The sequence below is a fragment of the Hordeum vulgare genome, chromosome 6H (assembly GCF_904849725.1).
Source record: "Hordeum vulgare subsp. vulgare chromosome 6H, MorexV3_pseudomolecules_assembly, whole genome shotgun sequence".
NCBI classification, from domain to species: domain Eukaryota; kingdom Viridiplantae; phylum Streptophyta; class Magnoliopsida; order Poales; family Poaceae; genus Hordeum; species Hordeum vulgare.
Window position 1 is genome coordinate 495,830,757 of NC_058523.1, and position 13,394 is coordinate 495,844,150.

A 13,394-nucleotide genomic window follows, 5' to 3' on the forward strand; every position below is an offset into this window, starting at 1 on the left:
AAGGCTAAGGTTGATGCAATTGAGAAAATGCCTTGCCCCACAAATATCAGAGGTATACGAAGTTTCCTAGGTCATGCTGGTTTCTATAGAAGGTTCTTTAAAGACTTCTCTAAGATTTCTAGGCCTCTTACCAACCTCTTGTAGAAGGATGTTCCTTTTGTTTTCGATGAGGATTGTGAGGAAGCTTTCGAAATACTTAAGAAGGCCTTGATAACCGCACCTATTGTTCAACCACCAGACTGGAACTTGCCCTTTGAAATCATGTGCGACGCTGGTGATTATGTTGTTGGTGCTGTTCTAGGACAAAGAGTTGACAAGAAGTTGAATGTCATTCACTAGGCTGGTAAAACTCTAGACAGTGCCCAAAGAAACTACGCTACTACGAAGGAGTTTTTAGTAGTCGTGTTTGCATGTGAAAAGTTCAGATCTTATATAGTTGACTCCAAAGTCACTATTCACTCTAATGATGCTGCTATTAGGTACCTTATGGAGAAGAAGGACGCTAAGCCTAGGCTAATCAGATGGGTTCTCCTGCTAGAGGAATTTGATTTGCACGTTGTTAACCGAAAGGGTGCTGATAACCCTGTAGCAGATAACTTGTCTAGGCTAGAGAATGTCCTTGATGACCCACGACCTATTGATGACAACTTTCCTGATGAGCAATTGAATGTCATCCGCACTTCACACAGTGCACCGTGGTGTGCTGATTACGCAAACTATATCGTAGCCAAATACATACCACCCAGTTTCACCTACCAGCAAAAGAAGAAATTCTTCTTTGATTTGAGACACTATTTTTGGGATGATCCTCACCTTTAAGGAAGGAGTAGATGGTGTTATTAGACGTTGTGTGCCTGAACATGAACAGGGACAGATCCTAAAGAAGTGTCATTCCGAAGCCTACGGAGGACACCATGCTGGAGATAGAACTACTCATAAGGTATTGCAATCAGGTTTCTATTGGCCCACTCTCTTCAAGGTGCCCGTAAGTTTGTCTTGTCTTGTGACGAATGCCAAAGAATAGGGAATATCAGTAAGCGTCAGGAAATGCCTATGAACTATTCACTTGTCATTGAACCATTTGATGTCTAGGGCTTTTATTATATGGGACCCTTCCCGAGCTCCAATGGGTACACTCACATCTTAGTTGCTCTGGACTATGTCACTAAGTGGGTAGAAGCTATCCCCACTAAAAATGCTGATCACCACACCTCTATTAAGATGCTTAAAGAAGTCATTTTCCCAAGATTTGGAGTCCCTAGATATCTGATGACTGATGGCGGTTCACACTTCATTCATGTTGTTTTCCGCAAGATGCTCGCTAAGTACGATGTCAACCATAGAGTTGCATCTCCTTATCATCCTCAGTCTAGTGGTCAAGTGGAGTTGAGTAATAGGGAGATCAAATCGATCTTACAAAAGACCGTCAATAGATCTCGAAAGAATTGGTCTAGCAAACTTGACGATGCACTATGGGCTTATAGGACTGCTTATAAGAATCCCATGGGCATGTCGCCGTATAAAATGGTTTACGGTAAGGCGTGTCATTTACCTCTTGAGATGGAACACAAAGCTTATTGGGCAATCAAAGAGCTCAACTTCGATTTCAAACTTGCCGGTGAGAAGCGGTTGTTTGATATCAGCTCATTAGATGAATGGAGGGCCCAGGCATATGAGAATGCCAAGTTGTTCAAGGAAAAGGTTAAGAGATGGCACGACAAAAGAATACAAAAATGAGAGTTCAATGTAGGTGATTATGTCCTGCTATACAATTCTCGTTTAAGATTCTTCGTAGGCAAGCTTCTCTCTAAATGGGAAGGTCCCTACATTGTCGACGAAGTATATCATTCCGGTGCCATCAAAATCAATAACACGGAAGGTAATTTTCCTAGGGTGGTAAACGGGCAAAGAATCAAGCATTACATTTCTGGTACTCCCATAAATGTTGAGACCAATATCATCATTATCATAACTCCACACGAGTACATAAGGTATGTTTATCAGCCTGTTTCAGACCCTGAAAACCAAGAGGTATCTGTTTCGGTAAGTAATTGGACTCCGAAACTTTTCCAATAGGAAATGTTCTCCGTTTTTGAATTTTTGGAAAATTAGAAAAATTAAAAGCAGTCCGGAGAGCGCACGAGGCGGCCACAAGCTTGGTTGCCGCGACCTCCCCCTGGCCGCGGCAACAGGGCTTGTGGGCAGCTCGTGTGCCTCCCGGACTCCGTTTTCTTGCGGAGCACTCCTTCTGGTCCAGAAAAAATCATTATATATACGCCCGAGGGTTTTGATCTCTATATCACACAGTTTCCCTCTGTTTTCATTTCGAGCTTGTTTCTGTCGCAGATCTAGACCATCATGACTTCCCCAAAAGCTCCTAAGGACAAGATCTTCGAGAAGTTCATCGATCCCTACCTCAGGGAAGTGCTGAAACACCCTCAATCTATTAAGATGAGTGAGGGGATGTTGCACATCCGTGATGTTGAGGGGCCTAAGAAGACCGGAAGCGTGGAGACGAGGCTCGAAGCAATGGAGAAACAAGTCTTCAAGTGCCAAGTGATGGTGGAGCGTGGACTCAACGCCAACCACATGATGATCACGGAGTTCACCGGCAATCAAAAGATGGATGCCATTGACATTTGGAAGCACCTCTCGAGGTTCTATGACAGGGTTAATCAACTCCAGGGCCAGATCTATGACCTGCAGAACCAAAACTGTGAGTATGAGTATAGATTTAAATCAATACGGTTGGCTACAGATTTGAGGATTCCGACGACTCGTTCATCCTGCCATGATGGAGCACCTATGCCTTGGAAGACAGAGGATTAGACTACTTCAACAACACCACCACCATCACCACGAAAGGAAGACAACTAAGCATTGGTATGGGCAATCCCCTTGGCTTTTGCCAAGCTTGGGGGAGTTGCCCTGGTATCGTATCACCTTTATATCTTTTGCTTTTACCTTTGTTTTAGTTCTTTCCTTTTCAGTTTTTATTTCTTCTCTTAGTGGAATAACTCTTTAGTGTTTTAGTTTGAGTCTTTTGCCTTGTGTCTCCCCCGATGTATTCGAGCTTGCGAGCTATATAAGAAAGAGTATCTTAGTCAAGGGCTTTCTTTTGTGCCGTGATCAAAAGTATGAAAAGAACGATAGCATGAAAGATCATGAGATGATCCTATGGAAAGTGATAGCTTCACATATAACAAGTATGATGATTGAAACTTCTTGAGAGTAGACCAACATAGACCTCAGTCATTGTTGCAATTAATAAGAAGTAATTAGGAAAGAGAGGTTCACATATAAATATACCATCTTAGACACTTTCTATAATTGTGAGCACTCACCGAACTATTACATGCTTAGAAGTAGATGTTGGACAAGGAAGACAACATAATGAATTGTGGTTGCTTGGTTCCAAACAACGTTATATGATTAGAGATCCCTTAGCATGTGATGATTGCTTCCACCTCATATTAGCCAAAACTCCAGCACCAAGTGGAGATACTAGTTGTGCATCCATAAACCTTCAACCCAGTTTTGCCATGAGTGTCCACCATACCTACCTATGGATTGAATAAGATCCCTCAAGTAAGTTGTCATCGGTGCAAGCAATAAAAATTGCTCTCTAATATGTATGATCTATTAGTGTGTGGAAAATAAGCTTTGTACGAACCTGTGATGATGAAGACATAAAAGCGACAGACTGCATAATAAAGTTCTTTATCACAGGAGGCAATATAAAGTGGCGTTCCTCCGCACTAAGAGGACACACATCCAAACCTCAAAAAGCGCATGACAACCTCTGCTTCCCTCTGCGAAGGTCCTATCTTGTACCTTTACTTTCTGCCCTTGTAAGAGTCATGGTGATCTTCACCAATTCCTTATTTATCCCTTTTCTTGGTGAACGTCATATGCTTGGGAAAGATCTATATTCATATATCAACTTGGACCTGAGTACTTATGCTTTATTATTGTTGACTTTACCTTTGAGGTAAATGGTTGGGAGGCAAAACTATAAGCCCCTATTTTTCTCTGTGTCCAATTGAAACTTTGATATCATGATTACCACGTGAGTTGTAATAATTGTGGAAAACAAAAGAGATGATTGAGTATGTGGATTTGCTTTGCAAGCTCTTATTTGACTCTTTCTAATAATATGATAAATTGCAATTGCTTCAATGACTATGGACTGTTGTTGGCTACTTCTTGGTATGGTTTTTGTTTCATACTTTGCTTTGTGAAGGAATTGTTACTTTCCCATAAGAATCTCTATGATGTATTGTTGTTCTATGTGTGATCATGATGCCCTCATGTCCGTATTATGTTTTACCGACACCTTCATCCCTAAACGACATGTTTTGGGTCTTGGTTTTTGCTTGAGGACAAGTGAGGTCTAAGCTTGGGAGAGTTGACACGTCCATTTTTCATCATGCTTTCATGTTGATATTTATCGCTTTATGGAATGTTATTATACTTTGTGGAACCGTACTTATGCCTTTTCTCTCTTATTTTGCAAGGTTTATTTGAAGAGGGAGAATACCGGCAGCTGGAATTCTGGACTAGAAAAGGTGCAAGTCTGAGTCCTCTATTTTGCGCAACTCCAAATGCCCTGAAAATCAACGTGGATTGTTTTTGGAATTTATAAAAAATACTGGGCGAAAGAAGTGTGAGAGGGGAGAAACCAGGGGCCCACAAGCTTGGTTGCCGCGTCCTACCCCCTGGCCATGACAACAGGGCTTGTGGGCACCCTGGTGCCCCACTGCCCCCCTCTTTTGCTATAATAAGGGTTTCGTCCAAGACAAAATCGGGGTGGAGCTTTTTCGTGGATTCGTCGCCGCCACGAGGTGGAACTTGAGCAGATCCAATCTAGAGCTCCGGCAAGACGATCCTGCCTGGGAAACTTCCCTCCCGGAGGTGGAAATCGTCGCCATCATCATCACCAACACTCCTCTCGTCGGAGGGGAGTCATCTCCATCAACATCTTCTTCAGCACCATCTCCTCTCCAATCCCTAGTTCATCTCTTGTAACCAATCTCCGTCTCGCGGCTCCGATTGGTACTTGTAAGGTTGCTAGTAGTGTTGATTACTCTTTGTAGTTGATGCTAGTTGGATTACTTGGTGGAAGAGTTTATGTTCAGATCCTTGATGCTATTCATTACACCTCTAATCATGATTATGATTATGTTTTGTGAGTAGTTACTTTTGTTCCTGAGGACATGGGATAAGTCATGCTAATAATAGTCATGTGAATTTGGTATTCGTTCGGTATTTTGATATGTTGTATGTTGTTTTTCCTCTAGTGGTGTTATGTGAACGTCGACTACATAACACTTCACCATATTTGGGCCTAGAGGAAGGCATTGGGGAGTATTGAGTAGATGATGGGTTGCTGGAGTGACAGCAGCTTAAACCCCAGTCTATGCGTTGCTTCGTAAGGGGCTGATTTGGATCCATTAATTTAATGCTATGGTTAGACGATGTCTTAATTCTTCTTTCGTAGTTGCGGATGCATGCGAGAGGGGTTAATCATAAGTGGGATGCTTGTCCAAGTAAGGGCAGTACCCAACCGCAGGACCACCCACATATTAAACTATCAAAGTAACGAACGCGAATCATATGAACATGATGAAAATAGCATGAAAGAAATTCCCGTGTGTCCTCGGGAGCGTTTTTCCTCTTATAAGACTTTGTTCAGGCTTGTCCCTTGCTACAAAAGGGATTGGGCCACTTGCTGCACCGTTGCTACTACTTGTTACTTGTTACTTTTCGCTTGCTACGTTTCACCTCACTACACCATCACTTGTTACCGCTACTTTCAGTGCTTGCAGTTATTACATTGCTGAAAACCGTTTATCAAAGCCTTCTCCTCCTCGTTGGGTTCGACACTCTTACTTATCTAAAGGACTACGATTGATCCCCTATACTTGTGGGTCATCAAGACTCTTTTCTGGCGCCGTTGCCGGGGAGGAAGCGCCTTTGGTAAGTGGAATTTGGTAAGGAAACATTTATATACTGTGCTGAAACTATTCCTTTGAGGAGTTTGTTCGGGGTATCTTCACCACGAACGGAAGCATGAGGAGTTGTTCCTCAACCTGAGGTACCTACTGAAAATATCTTTTATGAAATTCCTTCGAGCATGCTTGAGAAACTGCTGGCTAATCCTTTTACAGGAGATGGTTCTTCACATCCAGACTTGCATCTAATCTATGTAGATGAAGTCTGTGGTTTATTTAAGCTTGCAGGTTTGCCCGAGGATGAGGTAAAGAAGAAAGTGTTTCTTTATCTTTTAAGGATAAGGCGTTAACATGGTATAGGCTATGTGATGATACTGGATCATGGGACTACAATCGGTTGAAACTGGAATTTCATGAAAAGTTTTATCCTATGCATTTAGTACATCGTGATCGGAATTATATTTATAACTTTTGGCCTCGTGATAGGGAAAGCATAACTCAAGCTTGGGGGAGGCTTAAACCAATGCTATATTCATGCCCCAATCATGAGCTCTTGAGAGAAATTATCACTCAAAACTTTTATGCTCGGCTTCCCATGAAGATCGTACCATGCTTGACACTTCGTGTACCGGTTCTTTTATGAAGAAGGATATTGACCACAAGTGGAATTTATTGGAAAGAATCAAACGTAACTCTGAAGATTGGGAGCTGGAAGAAGGTAAGGAGTCAGGTATGAATTTCTAGTTTGATTGCGTTAAATCTTTTGTTGAAACAAACACTTCTAGAGATTTTAGCGCTAAGTATGGACTTGACTTTGAGATAGTAGCTTCTCTATGTGAATCTTTTGCTGCTCATGTTGATCTTCCCAAAGAGAAGTGGTTTAAATATCATCCACCTGTAGAAGTCAACATAGCCAAACCCAATCTAGTTGAGGAGAAAGTCATTGCTTTTAGTGATCCTGTTGTTCCTTGTGCCTACGCTGAGAAACCACCTTACCCTGCTAGGAAAAAGGATTATTCTAAAGCTCCAACTGTGATACGTGGGGGTTACATTAGACCACTTGCACCCCCTTAGGAAATTAAAGTTGAACCTAGTGTTGCTATTATCAAAGATCTCTTAGCCGAAGACATAGATGGGCATGTTATCAAATTCTGTGAGGACTCTGCTAGAATTGCTAAACCTCACGCGAAAGACAAATACGGACCTGTAGTTGGCTTGCCCGTTGTTTCTGTCAAGATAGGAGATCATTGTTATCATGGTTTATGTGATATGGGTGCTAGTGTTAGTGCAATACCCAGTCCCTATATGATGAAATCAAAGATGAGATTGCACCTGCTGAGTTAGAACCCATTGATGTCACTATTACGCTAGCTAATAGAGACACTATCTGCCCTCTCGGAATTGTGAGATACGTAGAAGTCCTGTGTGGTAAGACAAAGTATCCTACTAATTTCCTCGTCCTTGCTACTGCACAAGATAGCTTTTGTCCCATCATATTTGGTAGACTAACGCGGATGGTAATGTGACCATCTATAAGGCTCGACTTGTCGCTAAGGGTTATCGACAAGTTCAAGGAATTGACTACGATGAGACTTTCTCACCTGTAGTGATGCTGAAGTCAGTCCGAATCATGTTAGCAGTTGCCGCATTTTATGATTATGAGATCTGGCAAATGGACGTCAAAACGGCATTCCTTAATGGTTTCTTAAGGAAGAATTGTATATGATACAGCCGGAAGGTTTTGTCGATCCTAATAATGCTGACAAGCTATGCAAGCTCCAGCGCTCCATCTATGGGCTGGTGCAAGCATCTTGGAGTTGGAACATTTGCTTTGATGAGGTGATCAAAGTGTTTGGGTTTGTACAGACTTATGGAGAAGCCTGTATTTACAAGAAAGTGAGTGGGAGCTCTGTAGCATTTCTCATATTATATGTGGATGACATATTGTTGATGACAAATGATATAGAACTTTTGGAAAGCATAAAGGCCTATTTGAATAAGTGTTTTTCAATGAAGGAGCTTGGAGAAGCTGCTTACATATTAGGCATCAAGATCTAAGAGATAGATCGAGACGCCTCATTGGTCTTTCACAAAGCACATACCTTGACAAGATATTGAAGAAGTTAAATATGGATAAGGCCAAGAAGGGGTTCTTGCTTGTATTACAAGGTGTGAGGTTGAGCACAGCTCAACGCCCGACCATGTCATAAGATAGAGAAAAGATGAGTATCGTCCCCTATGCTTCAGCCATAGGCTCTATTATGTATGCCATGCTATGTACCAGACCTGATGTGAACCTTGCCATAAGTTTGGTAGGGAGGTACCAAAGTGATCCAGGAGTGGATCAATAGACAGCGGTTAAGAATATCCTTAAGTACCTGAAAAGGACTAAACATATGTTTCTCGTTTATGGAGGTGCCAAAGAGCTCGTCGTAAAGGGTTACGTTGATGCTAGCTTCAACATAGATCCGGATGACTCCAAGTCACAAACCGGATACGTGTATATTTTGAATGGTGGGGCCGGCAGCTGGTGTAGTTGCAAGCAAAGCATCCTGGCGGCATCTAGATGTGAAGCAGAGTACATAGCTGCTTCGGAAGTAGCACAGGAAGGAGTCTGGATGAAGGAGTTCATCACCAACCTAGGAGTGATTCCCAGTGCGTCGGGCCCGATGACTCTCTTCTACGACAACACTGGAGCTATTGTCATTGCCAAGGAGCCCAGCTTTCACAAGAAGACCGAGCACATCAAGCACCGCTTCAACTCCATACGTGGATACATCCAGGATGGAGATATAGATATTTGTAAAGTACATAGAGATCTGAATGTCGCAGATCCGTTGACTAAACCTCTTCCATGAGCGAAACATGAACAACACCAGAACTCCATGGGTGTTCGATTCATCACAATATAACTAGATTATTGACTCTAGTGCAAGTGGGAGACTATTGGAAATATGCCCTAGAGGCAATAATAAAGTAATTTTTTTTCCTTGTTCATGATAATTGTCTATTATTCATGCTATAATTGTATTAACCGGAAACCGTAATGCATGTGTGAATACATAGACCACAACATGTCCCTATGGAGCCTCTAGTTGGCTAGCTCGTTGATCAATAGATGGTCATGGTTTCCTGATCATGGACATTGGATGTCATTGATAACGGGGTCACATCATTAGGAGAATTATGTGATGCACAAGACCCAATCCTAAGCATAGCACAAGATCGTGTAGTTCGTCTGCTAGAGCTTTTATAATGTCAAGTATCATTTCCTTGGACCATGAGATTGTGCAACTCCCGGATACCGTAGGAGTGCTTTGGGTGTATCAAACGTCACAATGTAACTGGGTGATTATAAAGTTGCACTACAAGTATCTCCGAAAGTGTCTGTTGGGTTGGTACGAATCGAGACTGGGATTTGTAGGTTCGTGTGACGGAGAGGTATCTCTGGGCCCACTCGGTAATGCATCATCATAATGGGCTCAATGTGACTAAGTAGTTAGCCACGGGATAATGTGTTACACAACGAGTAAAGAGACTTGCTGGTAACAAGATTGAACAAGGTATAGGGATACCAACGATCGAATCTCGGGCAAGTATCATACCGGTAGACAAAGGGAATTGCATACGGGATTGAGTGAATCCTCGACATCGTGGTTCATCCGATGAGATCATCGTGGAACATGTGGGAGCCAACATGGGTATCCAGATCACGCTGTTGGTTATTGGTCGGAGAGATGTCTCGGTCATGTATGCATGGTTCCCGAACCCGTAAGGTCTACACACTTAAGGTTCGGTGACGCTAGAGTTATTATGGGAATTGTATATGTGGTTACCGAAGGTCGTTCGGAGTCTCGGATGAGATCCCGGACGTCACGAGGAGTTCCGGAATGGTCCGGAGGTAAAGATTTATATATGTGATGTCTTTTTTGGCCACCGAATTTTTTTGGGGATTTATCGGTATTGTACCGGGAACACCGAAAGGGCACCGGGGGTCCACCGGGAGGGTCCACCTATCCCGGAGGGCTACATGGGCTAAAAGGGGAAGGGAACCAGCGCCTGGTGGGCTAGTGCAAGCAAGGGAGGAGGCCCAAGGCGCAAAGGGGCCAAACCCTAGGGCATGGGGGCTGCCTTGGGTGGCAAGCCACCCCTAGGGTGCCGCGCCCTCCTCCTACTAGGGCTGCCGCACCACCTAGGGTTTCTCTAGGGGTGGCCGCACCCCCTATCCGTCCCTCCTATAAATAGTGAAGGTCTTGGGAGGGCTGGACACGCCCGAATCTCTCTCCCTTGGCGCAACCATACCTCTCCACTTCTCCTCCTCCGCGGTGCTTGCTGAAGTCCTGCCGAAGAGCCACAAAATCCATCGCCACCACACCGTCGTGCTGCCGGAGTTCTCCCTCAACTTCTCCTCCCTCCTTGCCGGATCAAGAAGGAGGAGACGTCCCCGGGGTGTAGATGTGTTGAACGTGGAGACACCGAACGTTCGGTGTTTGGATCGGATTGCCGCGAGTACGACTCCATCAACCGCGTTCATAGTAACGTTTCCTCTTTGTGATCTTCGACGGTATGAAGATGCACTACCTCTCTTGTTGCTTGTTTATCCTAGTTAGATCTTGGTGTGACGTAGAATTTTTTTGAATTATTACTACGATCCACAACAGCATCAACATGCAAGTCGATATTAAATATTACAACATGATCATATCATACATCAAATATATATCATCATGTCTTTGGCCATATCATACCACAACATACCCCACAAAAACAAGTTAGACGTCCTCAAATTTGTTGTTTTAAGTTTTATGTGGCTGCTATGCGTATCTAGCAAGGACGTTTCTTACCTACGCAAAAAGCACAATGATGATATGCAAGTTGCTATTTAACCTTTGACAAGGACCGCCTTTTATTGAATCCGATTCAACTAGAGTAGGAGAGACAAACACCCACCAACCATCTTTATGCAACAAGTTGCACGTGAGTCGATGGAACCGGTCTCTCGTACGTGCATGAGTAAAGTTGGTCTAGGCCGCTTGAGACAACAATACCACGGAATTGATACGTCCAAAATGCATCACTATTTTGTATCATAATTTGTCTCTATTCATTGATATATTTCACAATATGATGATGTTCTTTATAGCATTTTAACTTATTTTGCATAGTTTACAACTTTCCGGTGCCGAAACAGCAGACGCAGGATTCAGAGGAGAAAAGAGCATGAAGAGTTGCCATATCAGAACATCTCTAACTGAGCTGAAATTTACGGGGAAGGAGTTTACGAACAAATCAGGAAGAGAGGCCAAAGAAGGGCCGGAGGGGGGCCACTAGGCACCCAGGCGACCTGGTGGCACGGGTCACCCTAGGCCGCGCCAGGTGGATGCCTGGGTGGTGGGTCTCGGCTCCGGTGCTCTCCTTTAGCCTATATGACCCTCGTGGCCTAAAAATCCCGGGGACAGAAGAGTTTTCGCAGTTCCGCCGCCGCTCCGCGGCGGAAACCTACAGAGAAGAAAAGATCTTTCCGGCGGGCAGATTCCGCCGGGGAGAACTCCTCTCGGAAGGGGAGATCGTCCTCCTCGTCAGCACCATCGCCACGGGCATCATCAAGATCATCATCACCATCATCTTCATCACCATCACCAGCACCATCTCCATCTTCACCCCATCTCAATTTACCATTGCAATCAGAGTTGTACATTGCACTATTCATCCCCTTTACTCTGCCGGTGTTGATTACTCTTTTGTCGTGAATGCTATTGAGTATTGTTGGAGAATTATTGTTATGACCAGATTGTTGATCATATTTTCATCCCCTCTGATCATGATCTCTTTTATGTCTTGTGAGTAGTTCCTTTAGTTCTTGAGGACATGGGAGAAGTCTAGTTGCTAGTAATCATATGATGTTGAAGTAATATGTGTTGATTGATAATTAAGTTATGGTGTTTTTCTTATAATGGTGTTATGTGAACGTCGACTACATAACACTTCGCCTTTTTAAGGACCTAGGAGAATGCATCATGTATAAAGAATGCTTATGGTGGGGTGCCGGAGTGACAGAAACATGAACCCCGGTTCGCATGCTTTTGCACGAGGGAGTGTTGGATCCTAAAGTTTATTGATATGGTTAGGCTTTGCCTTAATTTCTCTCTTGTATTTGCGGATGCTTGCAACGGGTTTAACCATAAGAGTGTACTTGTCTTATCCTAGATGGTGCACTAACAAAGATCCACCCACATAACACTTATCAATACAAAACATAGAACTAGACGGAATATGGCGAAAGCACTTGACTATCTTTCCCATGTGTCCTTGGGAACGCCTTAGTCTTTATAAGTTTAGTCCCCCGGCTTATCCTTTGTGTTCAAAAGGATTGTTCCACTTGCTGCACCTCGGCACCATTTACTTTCCTTGCATTTATTTCCTTGTTGCTTATACCAGAAAACCCATAAAAAGTTACCTTTCAGTGCTTGCAGTTATTCCTTGCTCAAGATCGCTTGTAAGTACCTTCTTCTCGTCATTGGGTTCAACACTCTTACTTATCGAAAAGGCTACGATATATCCCCTACACTTTTGGGTTATCAAGACCATTTTATGGCGCCGTTGACGGGGAGTGTAGCGCTATTGGTAAGTGAAATTGGTAAGGAAACCTTTACACTGTACGTGTTGTTTTTATTTTGCTGTTTCCGCTTTTTGTCCCTATGGACAACTCTGCTCTTAGTTTGTTGCATGTAGGGAACCGCCCCACCGCTATTGTGGTGGAGAAGCCCTTTAAAATACCAAATAGTATTATTGATTGTGTCTTGGCTAATCGATATGCAGGAGATAGACATCCACGCAAACCCTTGCTATATCTTTCACAACTATGCTCCTTATTTAAGCTTGCAGGTATATTGGTGGATTTTGTTATTAGAAAACTATTCTATCTATCATTAAAAGATAAGGCTTTGGATTGGTATAGGCTTCTTGATAACTCTCATTTGCTAAATTGGCAAGATCTTATGCCTCTCTTTTATGCAAAGTTTTATCCTCTTCATGAAATACATCAAGACATGAACTATATTTATAACTTTTGGTCTCGTGACGGAGAAATCATCGCTCAAGCTTGGGGAGATTGAAGTCCCTAATGCTCAAATGTCCCAATCATGAGCTCCCCAAGGAAATTATTCTTACAAATTTTTATGCAAGGCTTTCTCATCAAGATAAAGAGATGCTTGATGCCTCCTCTAGTGGGGCATTCTCCAACAAAAGCACATAAGCTAGGTGGGATCTTATTGAAAGGATCCAGAAGAACACTAAATATTGGGAGATTGATAAAGGTATTGAACCCGTTATAAATTAAGAGCATGATTACATTGAGAGCTATGTGAAAACTGATTACTTCAATACCTTTTGTGCTAAGAGGTCTTGATTCCGAGCTTCTAATCGATTTTTGCAAAGACT